The 17474-nt window shown below is 40.8% G+C and overlaps 1 long non-coding RNA gene and 1 pseudogene across 1 annotated transcript in view; one reads left to right on the forward strand and one right to left on the reverse strand.

Annotated features, from left to right (window-relative positions):
* LOC134732805 (uncharacterized) overlaps window positions 1-14302 on the forward strand; it is a 47541-nt gene extending 33239 nt beyond the window's left edge. Inside the window, exons 2-4 of the long non-coding RNA XR_010116352.1 lie at window positions 12079-12213; window positions 12924-13082; window positions 13597-14302. This is a non-coding gene — a long non-coding RNA (uncharacterized lncRNA). The remainder of the gene's footprint in view (window positions 1-12078; window positions 12214-12923; window positions 13083-13596) is intronic.
* A 3062-nt stretch (window positions 14303-17364) lies between these two features.
* LOC134732737 (high mobility group protein B1-like) overlaps window positions 17365-17474 on the reverse strand; it is a 45602-nt pseudogene continuing 45492 nt past the window's right edge.

The following is a 17474-nucleotide window of genomic DNA, read 5'->3' on the forward strand; positions in this document are numbered from 1 at the left end:
ATTATTATAGATGCTTTACATGCATTCATCTTTTAATTTTCACGATTACCCTAGGAGGTGTGTTCTGTTATTATCACTCCTATTTTACAATTCAAGAAAATAATGTTTAGAGAGGTTAAAACTTGTCCATAGTCTTTTAGCTAATAAGCAACGGAGCCAGAATTTAAACTAGACACTCTGGTTACGAAACCCACGCTCTTAACTGTTTCTAATACTGGAACAAGACAAGGGTACCGTTGACCAGAATATAAAGTGGGTAAGATAATTGTCATAAGAAATAGATATGAAAGTGACCCCTGTGTTCAAAGAGAAATGCAGCCTGCCATGCTCCCCTCAGCTCACACAGGCTTTCTTTCAGCTCTTCAAGCACACTGAGAGCAAAGTCTGAGCTCCTATGGCTCAGGACCTTGGCATGTACTGTTTCCTCAGCCTGGAGTTATTTTTAAGTACTTTATAATTAATTTGATTATACTTAATGGAAATATAATCATATTGACTTTTTTATAATGCATTAGAATTATTTGACGTGTTTAATAGTTAATAGTTTATTTGTTCATTTTTGCCGTTTGACTGTGTTCTATAAGGGCCAGACTTGCCTTGGTCAGGTTTACCATTGAATCCCAAATGTCTGCTGCATAATAGGCCCTCAATATTTGCCTGTTGTTGTTGCAGGGTTGTGGGGAACTTAGGAAAGCCTTCATGCAAGTGGTGGTTTTAAAGCTGGCTTTTTAAGTTTTTTAATATCTTTTAACTTGTGAAGTTGAAGGGGAAGGAGATTTAGGCTGGAGGGGCAGCATCAGGTATGTGTAGCATGGTGATCATTAGGCTTAAATGAGAAAATGTGTAAGAAACACTTTATAGAGAGTTGAGTATTTTTGTGGCAGTGGACGGGTAAGACTGGGAAAATAGGGCAATGTCTTCTGTAAACTGTATTTAATCTTCATTTACAGATGAGGAAACTGAAAGACCAAAAGCTTGTGCCCAAGTTTTCCACAGCTAGCGAGCAGCAGAGCAAGGATTTGTATTTAGGATTGACTCAAAGCCCGTGAAGTTAATTGCTAAACCATACTATCTCCATGTGAAAAAATCCTGAAACGTCAGGATGTGGAATTGGCTCTTGATGGGACAAATCACTGAGCATGGACGGGACTAGAGTCAGCTAAGTACAGCACGCCACAAAACTCAATAATCAAGTTAAATAATATTATAATGCAATATTTAAAAAAAGAAACAGCACCTGACCAACATGGCGAAACTCCATCTCTACTAATAATAACAAAGTTTAGCCAGGAGTCATGGTGGTTGAGTCGGAAGAATCCCTTGAACCCAGGAGGTGGAAATTGCAGTGAGCCGAGATGGCACCATTGCACCACTCCAGCCTGGTGACAGAACGAGACTCCATCTCAAAAAAGAAACACACACACACACATACAGACACACACACACCCAGCAGACAACAACCCCCTGTTCCTTTTTTCTATTTTTGTAAATAAAGTGATTAAAACCAGGGATGGGATTAGGGTAAGGCAAGTGAGGCAAGGTCGTACAAGTGCAGGATTGTATTTTTTTTTTTTTTTAGTAGAGACGGGGTTTCACCGTGTTAACCACGATGGTCTCAATCTCCTGACCTCGTGATCCGCCAGCCTCGGTCTCCCAAAGTGCTAGGATTACAGGCATGATGTTTGGCTTTTTAAAGGTAAAATGACCATAATGTCCATTTCTCATTTCTTCCATGGAAGAGATAAGATTTATTTGTATGCTTAATATCAAGATTTTCCTTTTTTGATCTCATATCTGGCATCCTAAATGTTAAGGGGTGTTAAAACAAACATTCCATCTCTCTGAGGTGTTTTCTGTCTCCATAAACATTCACCCAGCTACTTTATTAGTTATTTTCTTTCTTTAAACCCCTTCTTACCTGAAGTATTAAAACTATTTTTTTCTGAACTTCCCCTAAGTATTTTGCTATTTCATAAAGCAAAGCATTTTAAAATGTATCCATTTACTAGCAATGTCTTTGGAAGGCCTTTCAGCCCATTGTGTTATACAATACCCTATTGTGTATATGTAACCCAAACTAGTTTCAGGCTATTTTTACCACACACGCTCACATTGGTTTGAGCATTTTAATTGAATCAGACAAGCAACCAATAGCTAACTTGGTCAGTAACCAGTCATTCACTGAAAACAGTCGAACAGATTGTGTCTGTAGACACAGCCTCAATCTTTTTGTTAGCACAGCCATTTTGGTTTTCTCCACTTAATCTCATTAAGGGTACCCCCCTCCCTCCACCTGACATATGACTTTCTAGGTTTCCCTGGCTCAATGAATGTTTAAGTTTCCAATTACACGTCCCCAGGTGCATTTGTTCTGCCTTAATTCTTTTTGTTCTTCCCCATCCATGTACTTAATATATTTTGATCCATTGTATTTTTCATTTGTCATAACTCGTTTTTATTTGGGTTTCCAGTTTAGGGTATTATCATTTTACTATTAGGCATGCATACCATCTGTGTCTGTACGGGCATTGAAATATCCTTCTCTTGGCTTCCTTTCATCTTTCTCTTATACTGGGGATGGACGAAAGCCTTGTGTCTAATAAGTCATTTGCATCAGCATGTCCCAAATGACCAAGAGATGAGGATGGGAGAGATTAGCATGGTAATCTCATTCTGATGGATAAAATTAGCAGAGATATTCCCCACAAATGGAGAGCTGCTGTTGGCGAACTGCTGTGCTTAGAATCAATTACTAAATTACTTTGAGCTCTAAGTTGACATTAACAGAAAAAAATTGCCATCGACTGAAGGGAAATAAGATAAAAAATATGCGATCATTAAATCTCTCGCTACTATTCACGAATGTGACTCACAAGAATGGTACACAAAATAGGGCAGAATTTAATTTTTAACAGTGCCCCCTGTCAACATTTCATCCTGAGCTTCTCTGTGGCCTGTGAGCCTGCCGTGGCCTTTCCTATTTATTTGCAAAGGAGGGAGAAGCCAGGAGAAGAGAAGAGATCTGGTTCAGTCCCTCCACTTTTCACCAAGGCTGGGCAGCTAACTCAGGAGCCCCAAGGGCAATTTCTGATGCCTCAGCCACCCAGTCATGCCAAGCAGGGGTTGGCAGGCTGTCTCCCTATTTCCAAAGGAGAGCCACACCAGGCAGGGCCTATTGACATTCTGAATGCCTCCTTCTGACCAATATCAACAACATCAATGTGAATCTAGCTCTCTCGGTTTCTACTAGCCCAGGCTGACTGGGAAATGATGACTATAAATGTTTCCTTAGAGCATCAGTGGTACTGCTAGCCCTTCCAGAAGTTGATGAACTCACACAACATTTCTTATTAATACAAAATACCTCTACTAAGAAAAGACTTTCTCTGCTTAGAAACACATTCTTGTCTCAATGGGGAGAAAGGAGTAATGATGGGCATAAACAAGGAAATTAGTTCATATAAGGAAAGAAGCTTTAAAATAGCTTTTTTTTTTTTTTAAGCCAGGGCCTGGGGAATCCCAGTGGCATAGTAATTGTTAATATTATTAGCACAATATACATATCAGCTGTCGAGATATTATGAGGACTTGAATTCGGTCTCTGTTGGGGGAGTCAGGGTCAACATCATTAACTATAGATCTTGTCTCAGTTTCCATATAGATGCCTCAGGGCAAGTGTCTGCCAAATACATCTCTATAGATGGGCATAACCATAGGATATACAAGAGGCCCATCACACACATCAGTAATAGACAACAAGCTTTTGTTTATCTGAAGGTTTACTGGAATTAACTGATTAGTGTCAACTTGACACAATAACTTTTGTCTACAATGCAGTAGATCATTTTGATGGTTTTATTGATGGAGTGTGTCGTCTAATGTAAATCGTAGGGGAGGTTGAATTTAGATAAAGTCTGGCACATTTTTCTTAAGAGGAAACTGAAAAAGCTGTTTGTAAATGCACCCTTGACAGGCCACCTTCTGCACTCTTATGGATATTAAGATAGTAATTGTGATATTAATGATAATAATTACAAGAGAGAATTGTAATTGAAATGTATGCAAGTCAGCGGTTGGCAAATGCATCTTTAAGAGGACACATTTTGTGCTCTTACAGATATTACAACAAAATTGTGGTATTAATAACAGTGATTAGAAGGGAGATTTGTAAGTGAAATGTAAGCAATCCATTCTTAAATTAAACTTAGAACACAAACCCATTAAAGGGAAATTAGAAAATGAGGCTAGGTTGTTAAGAGTGACACAACTTTCATGTAAAAATTGCCTGCGAAAATGGCAGAGAAATGAAACGAGAGCAAGTGGGAGTTTATATACTTACATGGAATTTTAAATAACTATAAACGAAATGCATTCAAAGGCTAAATTCTAACTTGGGGGAAAAAGTAAAAATAGATTCTAAGCTTTCAGGGATTATTTGCAGTAAACATGATCAACGTGTATCAATCCAAGCAAACCATATGCACAGTTAATTTTGAGATTTGGGTAGACCAAATCTAGAATAATTAACCATGAGTATTCTTGGTAATTTAAAGTTTCCTGAATCAAATAGTTTCTAGAAACAATTCATCACTTTAATTTTTTTCCAGCTTTGTCCCAAGAGTCTCTTTTAAAATTTAAGGGTTGCAGTTTTCTGAACCCAAATTCCAGAAAGAAAAAGGATGACTTACTCTAGTCACAGAAGAAATGTCAGAGTTTATCCTTGAAAGTAGAAATAGGGTGAGCACTGGGGAGTGGAGGAGCTTAAATGAATAAAAAGATGAAGCAGACACTTACCAAATAGGCACCCTTTAACCCTACGATCACTTCCTACTATTGGGATATAACTTTTTTCTTTCATAATATTATGTTTTATTGAAATTAGGTCAGTCTAAGATCCGAGACACACTGAACTGCAAAATGGAGTAATTCTCTTCTGAGTGTCTCATCAGTGGTGTCTCCCAAAGGCTCCAACTAGCTGTCTCAATCTGGTTTTAGGACAGAATTGATTTCTATTCTTCATGAGAAAATATACTACCATCTTGTCCCTTGGTTATACTTCTTTTTTTCCCCCTACATCCTCTGTGCTTGTGTCGTATTGCAAATAACAACTGCACAGATCATAGAGTGGTGTTAATTCCTACTTGGAAGCCTCTCAGAGTCATACTTTTCTCTTTTGGGTTCTTAAGACTGAAAAAATGAGAATGCCAAAGGAATTTCTTGTCCTGAAAAAGGAGTATCTCATCATTCACCTGCAAGTGTTGAATAGCTTCTATACACATCCTACAAAGAATAACACATGCTTTTAAATATTCATAGACAAACAAAAAAAGTCACAAAAGGTTCTTGTGTCTCCTGCAAACTTCTCTCTAGCTAGATTCTCCGGCTGGAACAGGTCACCTGAGGGTCGCCTCAGGCCCCAGTATCCTTCAAACAAAAAAAACCTATGTCTCCTTTCTCCAAGTCATGGACCTAGAAGAACAAAAGCTTTTGGGAACGGTGGGTAAGGGAGGGTTAGTAAATTAACCCATCCGGGCAAAAATGAACCAGTTTAACTAAGTAAAAAATTACACCAAAATAGTCAGAAGCATTTTACAAAATAGAAGAGAGAATATAATTCTTCTGCACACTTAGGCTGACAATATCAGTATCGGCCAACCTGTACTGATTGACAGGCACAATGCTTTCATTTTATTTCATCTTTTCAGCATCTCTTTGTTAAGGATTATCATCACCATTTTCTAGATAGAAAAACTGAGGTTCTTTCAGGTTAACTAACACAAATCAAAGTTACACAGATAAATGGCAGGGCTGGAAATTTAACCCAGGGTTCAAAAAAACTCTGACTTTAACCGTGCTATTTTACCTCCCTCCTTGTGCCCTCCTGAGCTGGGGTTCACTTGGTCGCCCACCCCCACCTCACCCGGGGTGGCCCTGAGACAGCTGAGGGGATAAGCTGAAGGGTCTTCATTGTTTGTGAGGCAGGGCTCGGGCTGGGAGTCCAGCGATCTGCCCTTGGGCAGTGTCTGAAGCCTCAGCCCGAACAGTCTCTCTCTAACAATCACTGACAGCGTCCAAGGGTTTCTGAGGGCAGAAAGACCCAGCCCTGGGAGTGGGGGAGAGAGAGGAAGAGGAAGATGAGTCTCTTTTACCCCTTATTAGTCATCCTCCAGATTCCTCAGAAGACAGAGGAAGGGAGAGAGAGAGAGAGAGAGAGACCTAGCAGCAAAGCAGGATTGGATGTTTCCCTCCCACACACCAAAAAGGCTCTGATGGTCAAGCCCTTGTAATTTATTACATTGTAATTTAGCCCTACGACATGTTCAGATGGGCAAAAACCAGATGTGGGGAAAATGCAAACACAAATCTTTCCTGTTACCTTTCTGCAGCCTCCTTGTTCAGTGTTCCTGTAATTTCCTGGGAGCCACATGGTGGGTTCTAGGAAGGTGCAGGATGCCCAGCACCCAGTTTCCACATGATCCCTTTATGTTAACTGGCTTTTACTTTGCCCACCACCTCAATCCTGGGGTTCCACAATAGGATGCTCTTCCTTACGCTCTCTGAGCTTTAAATATTGGGCATCTCTGCTCTGACATTCTCTACAACCTACATGTTTAACAAGGAGGGGCAAGAGATTGAGTATTTAAATTATGGTACATCCACTCCAGATATTATTTTGACATTTCAGATGCCGCTGGAGGTAATATAATAGCTTCATGCTTATAAAGCTAAGTATAGAGAACAATATTCAAGATTAAACATAAACTCTGACGATGGCATATCCAGGTGGTTGAAGCATGGACTTTGGAGTCAGACTGACCTGAACTAGATTCTGCCCTTTGCCCGCCATGTGACTCTGGGCAAGTTTTTGCACCTTCCATAGCCTCTGCTTTTACTTCTGTAAGAATGGTGATAGCCAACACAGACTTGTTCTGAGGATTAAATGAGATGATATCAGTTTGAAGTTTAGCAAAGTATTGGGCTTGTTGCAAGCATAAAATAAATGGTACCCCATTGTCTTAGAAACAAAATAGAATGTAGTGGAGGGAAGTGGAAATTTTCCAAAATCCAAAATGTTTGTAAAATTCTCCAAATGAGTGAAAGTGGGGTTAAAAAAAAACTCAGGGGAAGGGATTTCCGGGTGGGAGCCACTTACTTGAGATCAGCCTGGTCAGTCTTCAGGATCCATTGAGAGAAGCCCATTGGACACTTCTTGGGTTATGGACCACCACATGGGCAAAACACAAGGCTGTGTTCTTGGCACATTTAGGATCTACTTATATTCACCACTGGCTTTATGTTCAATATTTAAAAGGATCCAATTAAGTGAAACAACCATGAAAAGAAATCTACCTGGCAATTTTTATCCCCAGTGGGGGTAAAAATATATTTATAGACACGATTATATGTTATTCATCCAGCCACTCTTTACTAATCACTCTTCTGTACCACGATGCTGCATTCCTTTCTAGGGTCTTGGGATTAGGCCAGAAAGACACAGCCCTGCCTTATGTTGCTTACCCACCAAAGGTGCTGTGCAAAAACCTTGCCAGGACAACTTCTGGGCAGTGGAAATAAACCTGGCTTGCCTCTTTGGGTTATTCTATGCTTTCTTGCATTTCTATAATAGACATGTATTTTCTTGTATTCAAGAAAAAAATTTATTTAAAAAAATCTGTCTGCTACAAAATAACCAGTTCAAGCACATTTTAAATTTTCAGTTGATGGGTGGGTGTCAGGGTAAGCCAGCTTCAGAGTCTCCTACATTTCTCGTGAATGTGAGAGCAGCTCCACCTGGCTCTAGCAGCAAGCCTCTTTGAGCACCGGGAACCTTCACTTGCCAGGAAGGTAGGAGCAGCAAGTCTTAATATTCCTTCCTTCTTCTCCTCCTTAAGATGCACTATGAAGCCCAGAGAATGTGGCTTGGATTACTTTTGAACATGGGCATTTCTAAGAATTGACTTTATGTATTAGTCTGTTCTCATATTCCTATAAAGAAATATTTGAGACTGGGTAATTTATAAAGAAAAGAGATTTAATTAGCTCATAGTTCTGCAGGCTGTACAGTATGCAAGATGCTGGCATGTGCCTGGATTCTGGTAAGGCCTCAGGAAACTTACAATTATGGCAGAAGGCAAATTTCATCTCACGTGGTGGAAGCAGGAGCAAGAGAGAAGAGAGAGTGAAGGGGGAGGTGCTACACACTTTTAAACAAACAGATCTTGCAAGCATTAACTCACTGTCATGAGAACAGCACCAAGCAGATGGTGCTAAATCATTCATGAAAAATCTATCCCCATGATCCAACCACCTTCCACTAGGCCCCACCTCCAACACTGGGGACTACAATTCAACATGTGATCTGGTGGGGACTCATATCCAAACCCTATTACTTTGTTTTAGAAATTCATTTCTATAACTTAAAATTATTACTAGAATTTCTTGACCTACTACATTGTACGAAGCACTTTGAATATATTCTCATTTGATCTTGACAATAAACTGAAGGAATATATTATTATAAGTAAATAAGTTGCCCATAGTTATAGAATAAGTGTCAAAACTAGAGTCAAATGAGAAAAATCAGACTCCAAAACCTAGATTTTCAACCACACTACTCCACTGCATCCCGAACTACTGCTTACCAAATGATATGGGGCTTATGGATCTATATTTAAGATGGGGTCAACCTTAAATGCTGGAGAACCAATAACTTGGGTTCAGGTTAATGCCTGAACCCAAAAACCAGTTATCAGTAATTCTTCTTTTCTTGCTGCCCCAGGGCAAACACCAAACCCTTTGCTTTTGTTAATTTCATTGATAATTGCTACCAGGAATCATATGAGGACTACAAAATTTAATAGGAATAAGCAAATTACAGGAAAAGCAGAGCCTTATGAGAGCGGTGCTCAAATATGGGCCAGATTCTCATATTCATAACAATATGAAAGAATAATCATATGGCCATTATTTTTTGAACACCATCTCTGTACCATGTCCTCTTCTAAGTGCTTTATAGGTACTACCTTGCTTTTGAGGAAACTGAGGCACAAATTGAGGAAACTGAGGTTTATCAGCTTGCTCAAGTTCACAAAGAACCTGGATCCTGACCTAGATCATCTGGATCCAGAACCACACTCTTAACCAATACTCCTGCACTGCCTTTGCTGGCTAGCCTAGCTGCAGAGGACAGAATGAGTAGAAGGGAGAGATTTCAGCTCTGTACAAAAACAAAACAAAACAAAAACAAACAAAAATCTTCCAGATGCTTGGAGCTGTCCAACATCATGGTGAATTACCTTAAAATGACAAGTACTCTTCCATTGGAAATGTAATCAAGGCTAGGTTTATGCACCCTGGGATGCTGAGCAGGTAATCTCTGCGTTGTGTGACAGGTTGAAATAGCCTCAAAAGAGAACTGAGTTAGATCGGAGCTTTCAGATTTTGTGCTCTCTCACACTAGGATGCAGTCTCCTCCTTTAGATTCCCAAGCCTGGGACCACTGTGAATTCCAGATAAACTAACATTTATTGAGGCATCAATTTCCTCCTTTCCCCCCCTATCAAAATGTAAGACCTACACAAGCTTGAAGATTGGACCAAAATCTCTGTTTTCACTCTTCCTCCACTAGATGTCCTGCTTCTAAGACCCCTTCCAACTCTGAGGTTCCACCATTCTTTCTGTGGGATACTAATTGTTGAAATACACCTGATATGCAAGAGAAGGATTTTCACCACGTCGCACAAGAAGCTAATGGATCTCAGGATTCTTATAAAAGGCTTCTCCCAAAGCAGAATTAATATTTCTCACCACTTCCACTATTACCCCAAAGGGTCAACCCACCATATTCTTTCCCCTGGGCAATTGCAATAGCTTCATCATTGTCTGCTTGCACTCATATCTGCCCTATATCAGTTCTTCACATTGCAGCCAGAATGATCCTTAATATATATTAATCAGGCCATATCAATTCTCAGTTCAAAGATTTTCACTGACTTTCTGTTTCTATTAAAATGAAAGACAAAGTCCTTACAATGATCTCCAAGACCCTTTGTGATGGGTCCTCCTCCACCCCTGGCCTCACCTCCCAGGCCTGCCCCCTCATTCATTCTGCTCCAGCCACTGGCCCCATCCTCTAACACACTATGAATGAATTGCTCCTGCTTCAGGGCGTCACATTTGCTGTTCCACCTGCCTGAAATACTCTTTCCCCACACAGCTATATGACTCACTGCCTCACTTCCTCCATGGAGCTGCTAAAATCTCAGCCTTATCAAGGCCTACAACTAGTCCCAAAGGACAATTTCAAAAAAGGTCACCCTCTTAATCAAGTGCTTTGATCCTATCTGCCAGAAAGTTTTCACAGCAACACAACCTATAATAACCATGAGGAGAAAAGCAACCTATGGACTTGTACAAAGTACAATCCCAAGTCGTAGCTCCAGATGGGAAGTTCTCTGGCTACTCCATGTAAAGGAGCAATACCTGCACTCCCCTGCAGCACCCCCATCTTCCTTACCTTGTACATTCTTCTCTCTAGGACTTATTACCATCTAATATAGTTCATATCTATTGGTTTATTTGTTTGCTGACTGTCTGTGCACTCTGCCACTAGAACGAAAGAAGCCAAGGGCTTTGTGTTATTCAGTGTTGTACCCCAGCACCTACTACCACACCTGCCACATAGAAAGCACTCAAATATTTGTTCAATGAATGAATGACAGAATGTTCTCAGCAACATAGACTGCAGAGTTGAATGTGATCAGGAAAATGTGGGGGGAAATTATGACTTTAAATAGAAATAGGTAGCTGCAAGGTTAAGTGCCCAAAGTATATATAAATGGACAGATCATGTAAATCTATGCAAATGTCAGAACAAATTCAAGAAAAAGAAACAAGGCAGGACACTTAAAACCATTCCTGTTGCCTGTGAGCTGGCTTCTCCACTGGTGCAAGCACCCAATCTGTAGCTCTGATGAGAGATGACAACGTTCTGGAGGTGTGTGCATTGTTCCAAGCCAGGGGCTGTGAACACGAAGGTGGCAGAGGCAGAAAAATAAAACTGATCCTCCTTCACCGTCCTTCTTATCATCAGCCCCCACACAGCCATACCAAGAAAAAAAGAGAGCAAGTGAAGCTGCAGATGTAACAGAGTGGTTTTCACCCATCTGGAGTCAAAGCGGCGGCCTAGAGACTGCTCTCTAAAGAACTGTCTGCTGGCCTGAGAGACCACCTGTCTTGGTGATGAGCAAATAAACAGCTCCACTCACTAGAATTTCACAATCTAAGAGGGTCTCCGAGGATATCATATCAAAACACATAGAGGACCATTTATGAGCAGCCAGCTATTCAAAACAAAAATACGGGAGAAATTAAACAGAAGCAAGCTTCTAGGTAAAGGAAAAATATTGAACTCAATTTATTCCAATTACATGCTCCTCCTTCGTAGAAATGCAAAGAAACATGGAGCATAATTTGGCCCACCTCTGCTTTGATGACATGTATGAAAAAAGGGTTTCCTCTTTCAGCCTGAAACTCCTGTAAGAGCAGTAGATATAAGTCATATTGGTCAGAGCCTTGGCTACACATTTTCCGTGGAACGTAAACATACATTGAAAGATTTGTTATGTGGGGGTGCTTAGTGACCATGTAATCAGCTACATTTGATGCTCCTCTTCAGGGAAAAGGATGTAAACTCTCCCAAGGTCATGACTGATGTAATTTGGGGGAAACATCTCATCCATTTCTGAGGCACATCCACTTTGTTCTTAAATAATTAAAATACTTAATCCCAAAATTTCTTTTCTGCCCCTATATGTGTCAACCAGGGCTGTGTGAGCAACAGAAATCCTTGAGTCACATAAACAATTTTTATTGTAAAATGCTATCAGAACTGTGTGTGTTTTAGTATAATCCATTTTCTGTCAGGCATTTGGCTTAATGATATTTCCTCTTCTACTTATGTATTTCATTATCTGTTTTTGTGTCTTCAGAAACACAATAAACTATAATGAACATGAAAAGATTGGTATGCTTTTCAGAGCTTGCTTCATTTTTCATCTTTAATGGATCTTTTTGTAGGGTTCTCACAACCAATTGAAAGAGAATAAAACATTCTCTTGCTTCATAACCAAAGTAATGCTCACACTTCCAGCAGCCTTTGGAAGGGGAATCCTGGCTATTGATATCCCTGGAAAGAGAGTGGTAGAAGAAAAGGTAAGTGACTTTGCTTGGGAAAAGAGTGGCCTCCCTCCAGCCACAGACATTCCATGGCCACACTCTCTAACTTCCTCTACTTCGTTCCTTCCTTTCCTAGATAGTCTGATGTTTTGGGTCAATTCTAATTGCATTTGTGTTTTGCATTAAAACACAGGTATTCACTGTTCCAACAGACATTATTTTTGAGAATATAAAAAACAATTTCTTCTCTCCATTCCCTTAAAAATATTTTTTCTTCCCTCTTTTTAGAAATTTCCTGAGAGTAAAGAAAATGTAGTTACAGTCACCTGGAATCTTGCTACTCAAGTTGTGGTCCTCAGACCAGCCACATCAGTATCACCTGGGAGCTTGTTGGAAGTGCAGCATCTCAGGCTCCACCCCAGACATACTGAATCAGAATTTGTATTTTAACAAGATCCCCAGGTGATTCACTGGCACATTTGAGTTTAAAAAGCACTGAGTTAGGTCAAATTGAGTGGAATAAATGAAGCCAAATATAAAAGTTTAGATATGGAAAAACATTAATGCACAAAATGACTTTGATCTTCTCAGAATGTAGTAAGAGAGGCTTACATAATTTAAATATTTCTTTCATCTGACCTTCTTTTCACATGTTTCCCAAGTGCATAAAAGTGTATGAGTGGAAATGTACAATGTCCCAAGAGAACATTTATAAAAATCTGTCTGGCATTTTTTTTCTGTATCAGAAATTGAAGACATGGAAGAAAGATGAAAACACTGGCTACTAAATACCTATGTGTGGTTACTAAGTGTGGTATACTCGGACACCGAGCTCCCCCACCCATCAGATGTCACAAAGAGTCCTTTTAATCTTGGATAATTTCAAATCAAACTGACCTCCCCAGGTAAGCCCCTTGTCACTTTCAGAAGAACCCCTTTTAATGTGTGCCCCACTAAGATTTTAACCTCAGAAACTCAAGACTTTATTAAGTTGCTACACTTTCAAGCTCAGTAGGACATTTTGACTTGGAAGGGAAATTACTTGGTAAAATGACTAGCTATTCATTTGCCTGGGAATGGGAGGCTTCAGAGAATGCAGAATTTTCAGTTTTAAAACTGAGACAGTCTCAGCATAACTGGGTTGGTAGACACTCTATTCTAACATCATTTATGACACCCAATTGGCCTAATGAAATTGGCACACAAAAACTAACTTGTGAAGGCAAACAACTTTCATGGAAATAATTTACTGAAACTGCAAGGGAATTCTCTGAGCCCTCACATTTGAGAGGCACAGAATCGAACAGATCATCCAAGCAGATTTCTTTAAATTGGCTGGAAGTGCACAGCTCTTGTTTCGGCATCAATAGATGTGTTCGGTTTCAACTAAGCAGTTCACTAACTGTATTGATTTTTAAGGCCAAGCTGAAGGTATTGAGAAAATATCCAGATGACACAGAAACTGGAATGTTCAGAGGCTGATGAACAAAGGGAGAACTTTGCTCCCGTTGCTTATTCCTGGGACACCTCTAGCTGGGAGAACATATCCCAGGGCTGTTAGTAGTTTTAACCTTTCTTTGGACACTTGATGGTCGAACCATTCTAGTACATCCCTGTGCCTAAGGGCTCTCAAAATACTCTGGGAATACAAGTTCGTGCTCAAGATCCAACAGCTGTCAGAGCAGATGGCTGGGGATTTGTTTACCGTGGTCCTAAGTATTACCCTTTAGCTCTAAGGCACTGGGAACAATTTGACAAATTTGATTAACTGAGAACAATATGATGCTTGCCTGGAAAGCTCTCTCCACACTTTCAGAGTTCCTTATGTTCTTTTCATGGTCTGAGGATACAAGATGATATTAGCTACCACCTCAGTCCAGTGAAACTATCAGAGAAAACAAAAAAGTCACCCTTGGCTACCCCTTTTGTTTCACAACTGAATGTTTGTGATTCACATGTACAGCCAGCTGTTCTATCAGAGATGCTCAGAGCATACCTAGTCCTGCCTTTAAGAAAAAGAAATGTGACTTCATGTTCCATGGCACTCTATGGCTTATTTGTCAATTACAAAGTGTGTCTGGTTTGTGAAACTAAAAATAAATAGTTAATCTGCTGGAAAATCTTATTCTACCTTCCCAACTTGCCTCTGTTTTTCCTCCTCTCAACTTCCAGTTTTTCCTCCTCTCAACTTCCAGTAGTTTCTTTGGTGAACATCTCACGGATGGCTTACCAAGCTTTTTGTGCTTTGAGATGGCGTGTGTATCCCTGGGTCTGTGAAAGGCCACTGCTGCAGGGTGGGGAGACAATAGTCAGCTCTGGGAAGTCTGGGAATTCCTGAGGGAGCTGCAAGTTACTATGAATAGCCTGGCATTCGAAGAAGATTTGCAGAGGAGTCTCCTGCTGTGCCCTCTAGCTCTCTACTTGATGGAGACAAACCCAGGGCCTGAGAGGTTGGGAAGGGCTCAGGGAGGACGCCCATTAGGGGACAGGCTTTCTTGTGTCCAGATTCCACTTGGGTGACCCTGGGGAGAGAGACTGCTGGCTTTTTTCCGGAGCCACAATGCTCCATTTACAAGCTGCAATTAGTCGCAAGCAAAATTTGTGCATCCACTACTAACTGTCAGCTCAAGAGGTTGAAAGTTCAGTCCTGGGGAGGTCAGGACGTCTTCCAAGGGACTGATGACTTTGCTTACAACCTCCCCTCCCCCAGTACAGTGGGGACCCTTCTGTAGGGGAGAGAACCACATTCCAGAGTGAGATGCCTGCAAAACTGAATGATCTATGCCAGACAGGCTCATGGTTCTGGGACTATTGGCATAGCAGGCAGATGTACCCATTATACAGTGACTTTTCTACAGCAGAATATTGACTTAATTTATAATAAATATAGCCATTTGAGAAGAGCAAGGCAAGAAATGCTCTAGTGCTGTTAGGATTTAGCTGCTATTTCAAAGTTCAGCCAGTTTTGCTTGCATATTCCATGTGGAATAAAAAAGCCAGAAAGGCCCAGAAAAAAAATGAACTGCTCTTTGCCAAATCAAAATGTGTAAATAGTTCTTCTGAGAGCATAACAAAGGGTCTATTTTGCCTTTAGACACCAGAGCCAGAAACAGGAAAAGGCTACAATTAACTAACTGAAGCACAATGTGAAGTTAATCAATAATGGAACGATTATGACGAAGATGCCATACATTAACTCTACCTAGACATGAGTGCTGCTTTCAGAGCATGAACATTCTTTCAAATTCCAGATACCATTTTTTCCCTTGTGAGGCTGCATTTTAATTTTCCACTGTCTCCTCTATTCTCATTTGCAATCCTCTGAATCTCACTGTAAACTGTGAATAGATTCCTCCTTCCCCCATTTGTGGTGTGTGATGTTGGAATCCCTGCATTGCTCTTCTGAGAAACGGAGAAGACTTCCATTTGGAGACTGAGCTGACAAGGACTGAATTCTTTATTTATTTTATTTTATTTATTTATTTTTTGAAACGGAGTCTCACTGTCACCCAGGCTAGAGTGCAGTGGCGATCTCTGCTCACTGCAACCTCCGCCTCCCAGGTTCAAGCAATTCTCCTGCCTCAGCCTCCTGAGTAGCTGGGACTACAGGCGCATGCTGCCACGCCCGGCTAATTTTTTGTATTTTAGTAGAGATGGGGTTTCACTGCGCTGCCCAGGCTGGCTGCAAACTCCTGAGGTCAGGCAATCCGCCTGCCTCAGCCTCCCAAAGTGCTGGGATTACAGGCATGAGACACAGTGCCCGGCCCTTTACTTCTTTAATGGGCACACAGCAGCCACTCATTATGTGATGTTGACTCCCTTAGATGAAAGTAAAATTAATCATGGCATTTACATTGAGTAAGTCATTCCAGACCTTCCCAAGTTTCTACTCAGGACACTAAACACCAAGAATGGGTCTAACCCAGAGAAAGGTCTTGAAGCTGGGCATGGTGGTGCACACTTCTAGTCCCAGTTACTGGGGAGGCTGAGGCAAGTGGACACTTGAGTCCAGAGAGGTCGAGACTACAATGAGTTTGATTGTGTCACTGCACTCCAGCCTGGGCAATAGTGCAAGATCCTGTGTTCCAAAAAGGAAAAGAAAACAAACAAACAAAAAGTCTTGTAAATTTTCAATCAACACCAAAGCTGACTGCTTATCCAGCAAGCCCATCAGTAGATGACAAAAGATGGACCGGGTGGGAGGGAGACTGGGCTGGCCACTCCATCCCTGGCCCCCTTGCAGGAACCACACAGCATGAAGACAGGTGGCACGCTTTTAGACTTCTCTCCCAGGCTCCCATTTGGACCAAACTCAGATTTCCAAATGCAAGGCCTTCCATGACAGTGGATATGATGTGACAAAACCAGATATGTAGCCTCCCCGACCACAGTAGAACCTCTGCTTCTTCCCCTCCCCTTCCCCTTTGAAATCACTGAAAGCCAGGCGATGTACCTGGCTCCCACTCAGAGGGAGTTGCTTGGGTCTCTCTTCTAGACAGTGCTCTAAGAAACAGTCTTTCCGCTCACCCTTCCTATCACCACCCTCCCCTACCACACCCCTGCAACAACTCACCCAAAGTTAGCCACAAAAATAACTGTTCCATGGTGGGCAGCGTATGATGCCGGGTGATGAATTAATAAGAAACCTCCCATCACCTGGTGGGTAATTTTTTTCTAATTAAGTTAATTGGATTTTTTTATATTATAAAAGGAGTGCATGTTCGTTATTAAAAATTTGTAAAATACAAAAAAAGTAGAAAGTTGAGGGAAAAAAATAAAGCCTACAGGTGGGTAATTACAGTCCCAGAATTATTAGTCATTTTGACTGGGCACCTGGTAATCCATAAATTAGGTTTTTAGAGTCAACTACAGTTCCACTTTCTAGTTCAACTACTTGTGTCTTCCCTAGGTCAATGCTGCAGTTATTTATCACAGTTTTCTTGGCGAAGGCAAAATCCTTTCTGTCTGAATTTCAGCCCCACTTAAAATTTTCATGCAAAACTGCGTTCCTCAGAGTTACTGGAGGCACAAATTCCTGGCACCCTTCCATTCCAACCCCAGGGTTTCTCTCCCTCCAGGACTTCTCCAAGCCAGCTCCCTTGTCATCAGCTCTCATGGGAGGAATTCTTATTTTCTCCCCCACAATAGAACTTTTAAAAATTTCTCTGAAATATGCTGTTTGTATAGTCACATGTCTGAGTTTCCAGCAATTAATCTCTTTATTTCTCTCTCGGCAAAGCATGAATGTTTCTGCAAAAGAATGAAAGCAAAATACTGAAGCAAATATCAGGCGAGAT

Source organism: Symphalangus syndactylus, chromosome 16 (genome assembly GCF_028878055.3).
Source record: "Symphalangus syndactylus isolate Jambi chromosome 16, NHGRI_mSymSyn1-v2.1_pri, whole genome shotgun sequence".
Taxonomy (NCBI): domain Eukaryota; kingdom Metazoa; phylum Chordata; class Mammalia; order Primates; family Hylobatidae; genus Symphalangus; species Symphalangus syndactylus.